This window comes from Mercenaria mercenaria, unplaced genomic scaffold (assembly GCF_021730395.1).
Source record: "Mercenaria mercenaria strain notata unplaced genomic scaffold, MADL_Memer_1 contig_4960, whole genome shotgun sequence".
NCBI lineage: Eukaryota > Metazoa > Mollusca > Bivalvia > Venerida > Veneridae > Mercenaria > Mercenaria mercenaria.
Genome location: NW_026463232.1, coordinates 9,194 through 19,952, shown reverse-complemented (window position 1 = coordinate 19,952; position 10,759 = coordinate 9,194). Strand labels below are relative to the sequence as shown.

The following is a 10,759-nucleotide window of genomic DNA, read 5'->3' as shown; positions in this document are numbered from 1 at the left end:
ATTGGTGAACAAAAATGCATTTACATTGGCGAATTAGCAGAACTTTCATAAACTTTTTTAATATCATTTTACGTATTTCAATTTACCTGCTGAAGTTAAAGTAATTCCCAATATCATTTATTTTCTGACTTGGAGAAGGAAAGACTTATAAATAAATAAATAAATAGATAAACTAACAAATAAAAATGACGTTGTGTAAGTCAGTTACTTACCTCTTAGATCGGTGTTCATGAAATGAAAATACCCGCGCTCGTGCGGTAACACCTCGAGCGCTACGCGCTCTCGGTGTCACGATTCGCACGTGCGCGGGTATTCTCATTTCATGAACACGATTCGCACAAGCGCGGGTATTTTCATTTCATGAACACCTCCTACTCGGTTAGTAACATACACTTATCGTGTAAATGTGAGTATTTAAATTAACTTCAGGAAACGTACAAGGTCTGTAGTGAGTGTGAACCTCGCGGCGTGTGCAAACAAGACGAACAACCAGCAGATATATACAGTATTTGCAAGAACTCAGGTAAATAGAAGAATCTGATACGTTCTAATCACACCAAAATAAACAAAGTGCAGGTAAATAAGAGACAATGGATTTTACATGTCAAAACTCGTGGAGGTAAGACGCTCTAAGATGTACTTTGATCACGTTGATTTGCTTCTTACGACAAACTTAAGAAAACTACGAACATGAACATATATCGTCCTCATTATTACAAAAGCGTCCATGCAAACAATGTTTTAATCTGAATAATTATAATGATGTTATAACATTCATTATGCCCCCTACGAAGGAGGGGTATATTGTTTTGCAGATGTCGGCCGGTCGGTATGTAGACCCCTACTTATTTTGAGATCAGTAGGTCAAAGGCGAACGTCACAGTGACCCGGAACAGTTAAACAGATAACTGGAGAACACTTAACCTAGGATCACGGAACTTCATAGGAAGGTTTGTCATGACAAGCAGATGATTATATTGATTTTTGAGGTCAGTAGATCAGATTTCAAAGGTCACAGTGACCTGGAACAGTTAAACCGTTACCGGACGATAACTTGAGAACGCTTATACCTGAGATCACGAAACTGAATATAGGGAGGTTGATCATACCAGCGGATGACACCTGAGAGTTTTGAGGCTAGTAGATCAAAGGTCAAGGTCACAGTGACCCGGAGGAGTTGAACAATTCCGGGACAATAACTTGAGAACGCTTGGGCGTAAGATCTCTAAACCTAATAGGGAAGTTGATCATGACCTGCAGATGACCCCTGTTGATTTTGAGGTCAGTAGGTCAAAGGTCATCAATGGGACATTTCGTGTTCTACGAGCTCTTGTTTGGTGTTAGAGTTACGTTATGTTGATGTATGGACTCTAGGCTATATGTCATGTTTGTGATGGATATGTAAGTGCTATGCCCTGCAGAATTCAATTGTTGTAGTATCGTTTCCGTCTTTAATAGACATATAATGCAGTACAGAAATACATTTAAGTATATTTAATGTTATAACTTTGTAATTGATCAGTATTGATGAACGAAATACTGCTGCTTTTCATGACATAAAAAACCCGACACATGTCATAACGACGCATGCACATGCTTAATTTGTCTGTTTCAACAAATAAGCAAATCAGAATACAGCACTTTCCTTATTTTTGGCATGACATAACATTTACGAAATAAATAGGCAAAACAAATTGTATAACAAAAACCTATTGCTAATTCGAATAACTTTAAAATTTATTTACCTTAGGATGTGGTCCACCGGAAAATAAACAGTTTACTCTGGTTCGCGGAAATATGTTTTCAATTGGTAACAAAATCAAGTACTATTGTCAAGACGGGTTCACTGATGTGTCTGGAGGTACTGGTATAGCGACATGCCAAGAGTCTGGTGCTTGGAGTTCCACAGATATTAAATGTGTACCAGGTAATGTCCTTGTCAGCACAAAAATGTGATATATACGAATCTTGTTATATAATGCTTTCACATATGTACCTAATAAACTTTGAAGAATGTGTTTTTTTCATACAAAATATATAAATATTTTCAAATTTTTTAAAAAATATTTAAACGTACGTCTGCCATTACTGTATATCAGTAAAGTTATTTACTTATTCAGAAAAAATACAGTTTTAATAATTTCTTCAGCAATATTTGTAAAATCAGTTTATATGATATAAACTCAGTCCGAGGCAGCGCAAGGGCATCAGTTCAGTGATATAGCATTACTTTTGTGACATTTGAACCTAAAAATGAACCAACAATGTATTCAGTTAGTGAACACGTTTTTCTCAATTTGATTTAAGGCTATATTTCCTTTATTATTTTAGCGAATCGGCTTACAAAACTTTGCCCTCACCCCTTCGAAGAAGCGGGGGTATAAAGCCTTGCACCTGTCGGTCACGTTGGTCGGTCGTCCGTAGGATGAAAGGTTTCCGCTCAATAGCTTCAGAACCACTTGACCCATTACATGCATGATTGGGATTATTAAGTAAATTACCCCTATCGTTTTTTTTGTTTGTTTTTTTTTTGTCAATATGTTAAAGATCAAGGTCACAAGGTACCCAAACACTGAAAACGATTTCCAACTGGAGAACCACCTAGTCCTGGAACTTTAAAGTCTGCAGTTTGATTGGGCTTATGCAGTGTATGAAGTCCATAGATTTTGGAGTCAGTAGGTCAAAGGTCAAAATCAACGGTCTGAACCTTGAAAATGGTTTCTGCCAAATAATTTTAGAACCATTTGACCCAGGACCTTCAAACTTAGTTTCATGATTGAACTTATAAAGCAGATTAATTCTATAATTGTTTTGAGTCAGTAGGTCAAAGATCAAGGTCAAAGGGCCCTGAAACATGAAGAAGGCCTCCACCCAATAACTTGAGAATAACTTGACCAAGAACTTTCAAACTTGGCATGGCTGGTGCTTCCGAGAGATCTACTTTTCAGATTTTATCAAGTAGATGATCCTTATTGTTTTCTGGGGTCAATAGGACAAGCAAAGTTCACAGGGGCCTGAAACGGTTTCCGCCCGATAACTTGAAAACCACTTGACTCAGAACTTAGCATGATTGGGCTTATAAAGTAGATGCGTCCTATTGTTTTGGGGGTCAGTTGGTCAAAAGTCAAGGTCAGTGGGGCCCGAAACTGAAAAACGGTCCGCTCAATACTTAAGAATCACTTAACCTACATTTTTCAAACTTAGCATTATTGAGCATATAAAGTAGATGACCCATATTGTGTTGGGGGTTATTATGTCAAAAATAAATGTCACAGGGACCCGAACATCTTAAACAGTTTCCCTTCAATAACTTCAATAACTTAAGAACTACTTGACCCAAAATCTTCTAACTAAAATACCGGTAGTATGATTGGGATTATAAAGTAAATTATCCCATTGTGTTGGGTCAGTAGGTCAAAGGTCAAGGTGACAGGGGTGTGAACATTGAAAGCTATTTCTGCACGAACTTGAGAATCACTTCACCAAGAATGTTCAAACTTGATAGCTTATAGGGCTTAATGAAGTAATGAACTATTGTTTTGGGGTCAGTAAACCAAAGATCAAGGTCACAGGCCCTGAATTTGAAAACAGTTTCCATTCCATTACTGGAGAGCCACTTGATGCTTATGAAGTTGATGACGCCTATTGTTTTTAGGGCTTGGAGGTCAAAGGTCAACCTCATAGTGATCAAGGGCAAGCCATCATGAATTCATACATTGTTTACAAACAGCTCTTGTTTCACTGGTTGTGGGTGCAGATATAAATATCAGATTCGAGGGTAAATGTGTAGGCGGTAATAAGTCTCGTTCAAATTACCGACAACACAGTTACCCGATAAACGGATGGTTCCATCTGCACATACAACAGTGATAGAATCTTTTGTTTGCAACCATAAACAACAAATAGCATTAAACTAGTATTTTTCTGTTTTATCATCGGCCGGGATTTTCGAATCGAAAAATATATTGGAACTATCATTTGATTTCTCTATCCGATTTTACTTAAGAAAATGTCACTGCACGAATCTGCTACGTAGATGTAGTTCGTTATACTTTATTTACAGCATGAGAGTCATGTTACACTCCGGCATTACCCAGCACTGGTGAAATCACTGGAAACCGCAGTTCGGTATACAGGAAGTACGCTCGGGGTGTAATTTGTCTCTTGTGCTATCAATGACAAATAACGAATTGCATTTATGTAGTAGTAGATCCGTACATTTTTTATTTTTACGTAAGACTGGATTAAAATCAAACACCTGGATGGTTCCTCTTTGATCCTCATAATAAATTTCTCGATTCAAAAAGAGCTATCTTTTGAGAAAAACATAACCTTTCACTTAGATGATAAAACAGAATAGAAAATATTATGTTTCTTTTTTCTTTGTGATGTCGTGAGGTATTTCCTGTTGACGGACGTAAAGTTGATGGCGTGCAAGCAAACTATTCTATCACTTGCTCTAGATGGAAATATTCAACTCTTGGGAAACTGTTTACGCGGAAACTCGGCAGAGACTCGTTTCCGTCTAAACAGTTACTCTCGAACCGAATATTTCCATCTTCACTTACAACCAATGAAAGAATATTATATTCCTCGAATTCAATTACCTTTAAAATTGTGTTTATTTTTGAGACTTGAAGTGTCAAAACTTTTATAATCATATTTTAAAAGTCATTCATAACTTTTGAAAAGATTTTGATTTTGTTTTTGTGCCCACCAACACAGTACAGATTATCTGGTGCCCAGACAGGACTTAAAGCGCATTAACATCGAAATAAAAATATGAGACAATCAATCAATTTAATCAAAACTTTAATACCTGCTGTTACCACCAAGTTACAGAGAAACCGTGTGTATAGACCCTCTTAATCCCCTCTTACGATCATGCAATGGTAGTCGTTCCATTCTTGTCATACACAAGGTGTCGTCCCTGAACCACATGGAACAACGTTTTAAAAACTCATTTTAATTTTTCATACATATCTCGAACAAACTGCATTCCTGTCGATGAAAAAAGGTTAACAAATATTTTGCAGAACAAGAGAATATTATGATGGTATACTAGTTTTGGATAATCTGCCTCATTTTGTTTGTTTAGACGGAGCTGCTACAACATGTTTTGGAACTTCATGTTATTTACTGGACAAAACTCCACGAAACTGGCAAGATGGGAAGGTAATAAATGAATCAATTATTTTAATGTAATGTTTCTGATGTGTATATATGTATGCAAAGGTCAGATTTGAGAATATTTAGAATATTCCGGCCTTAAATCATTCACTTCTTCTCAAAGATATAGAGATTGAAAATTAAATTTTATGCTGTAGCAAATCAGGCAAGTTGAGCTCGGATGTTTACTTACTGCACTTGCGGGAAATTCGAAAGTGGACGGTTTACGACATGATGCAAGACAATAACAAATTTATGTCACTGTTTATTTTCTAAACATAGTTTCTACAGATTATTATAAAATCTGCCAATTAGGCGGTTATTTTATCATTCGTAATTGATGAATAATATACAGTGTTAAATTCTTAGTTTTTGAAAATTGCTTTAACAGTTGAGAAACAAAATAGATGGGAAGCACATAGCGATCGACCGTGGCTTTTAATTGTTTGATTTCTATTTCAAACGCACAAACTGAGATAAAAGCGAAAGTCGCGGAAAGCATTATCAGTATCGATCATAATGGGCGTAAATAATAAATATGATTTTGAATTCCCATTTCAAAAATACAGTTGTATCCAGGTATCGACCTGAAATTGAAAACAGATCATAAACTAGAAGATGCTTTTGTAAAAAAGCGCATGTCCTCCCCCCCCCCCCCCCCCCCCCCCCCCCCCCCACCATGCATAGTCGTACAGGCAAGAAGTCACTAGGGGACAGGAGCAAAAGTCAAAGAGACATTGATGGTTGGCTGCAATAGGGATCATCTACTTGACATGTCCAGTCATCCCACTAAGGTTCAACAGTCTAGGCCTAGTGGTTCTCAAGTTATTGTTCGGGCTCCTGTGACCTCGACCCTTTGACCAAGTGACCCCAAAATCAATAGAGGTCATCTACTATGCATGTCCAATCATCCTGTGAAGTTTCAACATTCTTGGTCAAGTGGTTCTCAAGTTACTGACCAGAAACGGTTTTCCATGTTTAGGCCCCCGTGACCTTGACCTTTAACAGAGTAGCCCGAAAATTGATAGTGGTCATCTACTTTGCATGACCAATCATCCTATGAAGTTTCAACGTTCTTGATCAAGTGGTTCTCAAGTTACTGACCGGAAACGGTTATCAATGTTCAGGTCCCTGTGACCTTGACCTTTAACAGAGTGACCCCAAAATAGAGGCCATCTACTTTGCATGACCAATCATCCTATGAAGTTTCAACAATCTGGGTCAAGTGGTTCTCAAGTTATTGATCGGAAACGGTTTTCAATATTCAGGCCCCTGTGACCTTTACCTTTGATAGAGTAACCCAAAAAATCAATAGTGGTCATTTACCTTGCATGATCAACCATCCTATGAAGTTTCAACATTCTGGGTCAAGTGGTTCTCAAGTTATTGACCGGAAATGGTTTTCAATGTTCAGGCCTCTGTGACCTTGACCTTTGATGGAGTGACCCCAAAAACAATAGGGGTCATCTACTCCAGCAGCCCTACCACATTATGAAGTTTGGAGGTTCTAGGTCAAATGGTTCTCAAGTTATTGATCGGAAATGAAGTGTGACGTACGGACGGACAGGGCAAAAACAATGTCGGGGTGGGGTGGGGGACATAAAATCAACTTTCACTGGGTTAACAATTGATTAGCAAATGTTTGCAATAGCTACGTCATCCAGCGCGACCAAATGAAAACTGACAAAACAAAACAAACTAACTAACCGGCATAATGTGTAACCCCAGTTGACCGAACGGGATGTCTTAAGCAAGGCCTAGGATGAAGCTACTCGCACTATGACGTAGTGCCAGTGTGTAACAAGGTGCATTGAACATGAAAATGGCACTTATATGTTGAAGTTGGCAGCTTATAGGCTTCCAAATGTTCGATTCACCTGGGCTCTTCAACTGTTGGCATAAAAAAAAACACTAAAAAAAAAAAACAGACGAACTCCTCTAAATTCAACATATCTTTGTAAAGTTATAAATCCACTTTGGAATAATCCATCGTCGTTCGTTAAAACAGACTGTAAATGTTTTGTTATAAACGTTTTTATCTATTTATTCAAATAGCGGGAAATAATTCTCCAGATTGTATAACTTTATATCACTATCATTGCGGTTCCTCCATATCTCTGTGCTCTATACCTTTTTCAGTTTTTCACTGTCCATTTTTATTGTATTCCAAACAAAGCGTTTTCGTTTGACCTTTTTGTTATATCTTGATACGAAATCACTCTCACAATCGGTTTATATTGGAATCACTGTTCCTGCTGTTCATGCACGTGTAAACCTTGTCAAATAACACACACAATAGGATGTTTTAAGCTTAATGTGTGTGCTGTTAGGCAGGGTTTATACGTGCAGGACCATAAAAAATGTAATTCCAAATAAACCTTTTCATCTAAACCATGACCATTGGATATAAAATGATCTAACTCAAAAAATAAGTGCTCAGACATATGCTTCGTTCAGAACTAGGACAGATATTGCCGTTTTACGAATTTTACTGTCTATCAGGTCAGATGCAAACTTAAAATACTGTACAAAAAATGACAAACCAGGGCGTTACCAAATTTGAACATCCAGATTGTTTATATAAATAATTATAAAGATCAATAATTGGTTGGAAACGGTATTAAAATTTATCATTTTGGGAAACGATGAAAGCCTCTGCAAGAAAGTTCAAGAGCGTCACCTTTCGTTGTCTGTTTTTTCTTGCTGTTTTCCGAGTAAACCAATGAATACGCACCAAATAACATAGACAAGAAAATTAAATTATTATACTTTTTTTTTCACTGTGTCAATTTCGCTGTGTCTTGGCAACACAAATAAAAAAACGTGGAAACCAAATAAAAAATTCTTCCGTTCATTTACGTTATAACTTGTAAATCATTTTATATATATATAGGAGCACTGTGGAAGTCTTGGAGGACATCTGGCTTACATAAAGACAAAACCTGAACATGAATTCGTCAAAGGAATTATGTCTTCTACACAAAGTAAGTATTACAGAGGTTGGTATAACGGGCCAGTCAATTCTGCAAATCTGTAATTACTCATAATATCATAGGTGTAAATATAGTACAGCCAAGAAAAGATGTCATATCCAGAACGCAATATGAAATGACGTTTTGAGGAATCGTTTATTGAACGATTTCATAGGTTAAAATTTCATATTTGCACGTAGTAAAACTTTTTCATTTAATAAGATTCCGACAGTGGACATCTGACATACAACGGAGTCCTTCTCTGAATAGTATGTTTGTTAAAGCACTTAAACTTCACTTTTTCTGTGGAAGATCCGAGAAATGTTGACAGTCTATTAAAAAAGTGCATATTGGGTTTATCTATAAAATTATATTTTTATGATATTACTATTCATTATTGTTTTATTACATATGTTCCTGCATTACTATTCATATAAAATGCATGCCTGTAATAAAGAATGCATGCATTTGTAATAACTAGGATCTTAACCATAATTAATAAACATGTAATAATTTATTCAGCCAAAAGCACGTGGCTTGGAGCAAATGATGAAGACAGAGACGGAACTTACAGCTGGACAGATGGGACACATGTTGATGATGAGCACTCTTTTTGGGCAGAGGAAGAGCCCAACTTTAGTCAAAATGAAAACTGCTTGATACTCGTATACGACGACCATGTATCTGCGTTTGTGTGGCACGATGCGTACTGTTCTATAACAATACCTATCCTCTGTGAATTTTGAAATATACTAATATGAATTCTTACTGTTACAAAATTTAGGAAACACTCTGAGAATTGTTATTGTCCTGAAGTGTTACGCTGATGTTGAAGTACCTACGAAAGCGTCGGAGGTACAAACGGCAACTGTAATCTCCATGCATAGGTGTAACTACTTTGAACAACGCAAACCCTAATAAGTTGGTCAGTTCGACGTTCGGTCTGACACAAAATCTATCATAAACATTTTTGTCTAGAATAAGAAGTCTGAAATGATTTTTAAAAAACTCCTCATAATATAATCTCGAATGTTTGAGACATTACATCTTGACTTAATGAAATTTAACATTTTATAGGCTTTCTGAAAAAGCGCCGAGTATATCAAAGTTTCTTACCGACTTAGTACATAAACATTTACAACGCCTGTCGTCAAATCCTTATTTTCGGTTCATAAAATCTGCCAGACATTCAAAACATACTCCTATTGTTTATCTGCACAGATGTACGTGTACGCGTTCAGACGTTACGCTGATTACATAAAGAAAGAATGAGCTTCAACTAAATTATTCCAGTTATAAGTCATTTCTCGTGAAATAGTTATAAAAGCAACTCCTTCAGCTTGAAAATATTGTGTTAATACTGAAATTATAACGTTTCTCCATTCATTTAGAAAATGAATCTGAATATCGGCTGACGTAAAATGTATTGTTGTTGTTGTCGCTACTTCTAAATATAAGCAAATTAAGTTTTGCAGCGAATTCTGTTTATGATGATGACTTTAGACACACGTTTAAATTTTGGCTCACCAAGTGATTGGCATTATGTTATCGGAGGCATTAAAATGAAGTGCAGATCTGTTACTATGCGAGTAGCATTATTGATATTCAAAATATGAAGTTTAACGCTTTAGTTTATATTTTGTCATTGCTTTGTTGCTGCAATAAATTTTCTGAGATCTTGACCTTTTTACATCATTGTCCTTGTTTTGACAAATAAAAAATTTCATGATCATTCCAGTACGTGTGTCTCCAATAGCCCTACCACAGTTCTTACCTATATTTTCTTTCTACATTATGCCGTAGCCAAAATAAGTACATTATTCAAACTTGTATTTTGAAAAACTACAACGGATTCTGGTAATAATACAAGATTTTAGAGTATTCGCTCAGACGACACACAACTCGTGCGGTAATGTGAATATTCAGGCAAATAAAGCGCCATTATAATTGAATCCCATTGGAAACACAACACTTTTCGATGTCTTGCAACAACGTATTGAGAATATTTGAAAACTAGAATGTGTCTGTGTCCCCACTGGTACAGTTGTTTCAAACAAGGGGCAATAATTCAAATGTTTGCTGTCTTAAGGGGGTATAGCCTCAACAACGTTTTATATAAAGGATTCATTATTCTAGGCCATATATTTTTTGAGCTATGAACATCACAAACAAAAAGTCTACTATCTTATCTATTTCAAGGGCCGTAACTCTGTAAGTAGCGCTAAAATCTAGAGAAGAATGCCAAATGTGCAAGGTCACATCATGATAAAGTCTGATTCAAGGTTTCATGAATTTACATCAAATACTTTTGAGCTAAGCACGTCATTAGGTGAAAATGCGCATTTTTTGTTATTTCAGGGGCCATTACTTTGGTAATTGGGGATAGAGTCAAGTGCCAAAGTTATTATCATGATAAAGACTCATGAAATTTTCCATAACACAACAACCAAAGTTCCGGTTAAGTTTATTACGCGTAAGCTAAAGTTATATAGCATTTTTCGGCGTAGCTGTCTAATAACATCTGTAAAAGATCCCTTGGAAGCATAGAATGCAACCAAGCAGAGTAATAGCAGACCCGCTTTATTGAGTCTGTTCATGAGAGGTAATGAAATGTGCAA

The 10,759-nt window shown here is 36.4% G+C and overlaps 1 long non-coding RNA gene across 1 annotated transcript; it reads left to right on the top strand.

Moving 5' to 3' along the window:
* Positions 1–391: 391 nt before the first annotated feature.
* On the top strand, positions 392–5,164 carry LOC128554348 (uncharacterized). The gene is made up of 3 exons (XR_008369580.1): positions 392–523; positions 1,751–1,927; positions 5,099–5,164. It is a non-coding gene; the product is annotated as an uncharacterized LOC128554348 (long non-coding RNA).
* The last annotated feature ends 5,595 nt before the right edge of the window (positions 5,165–10,759 follow it).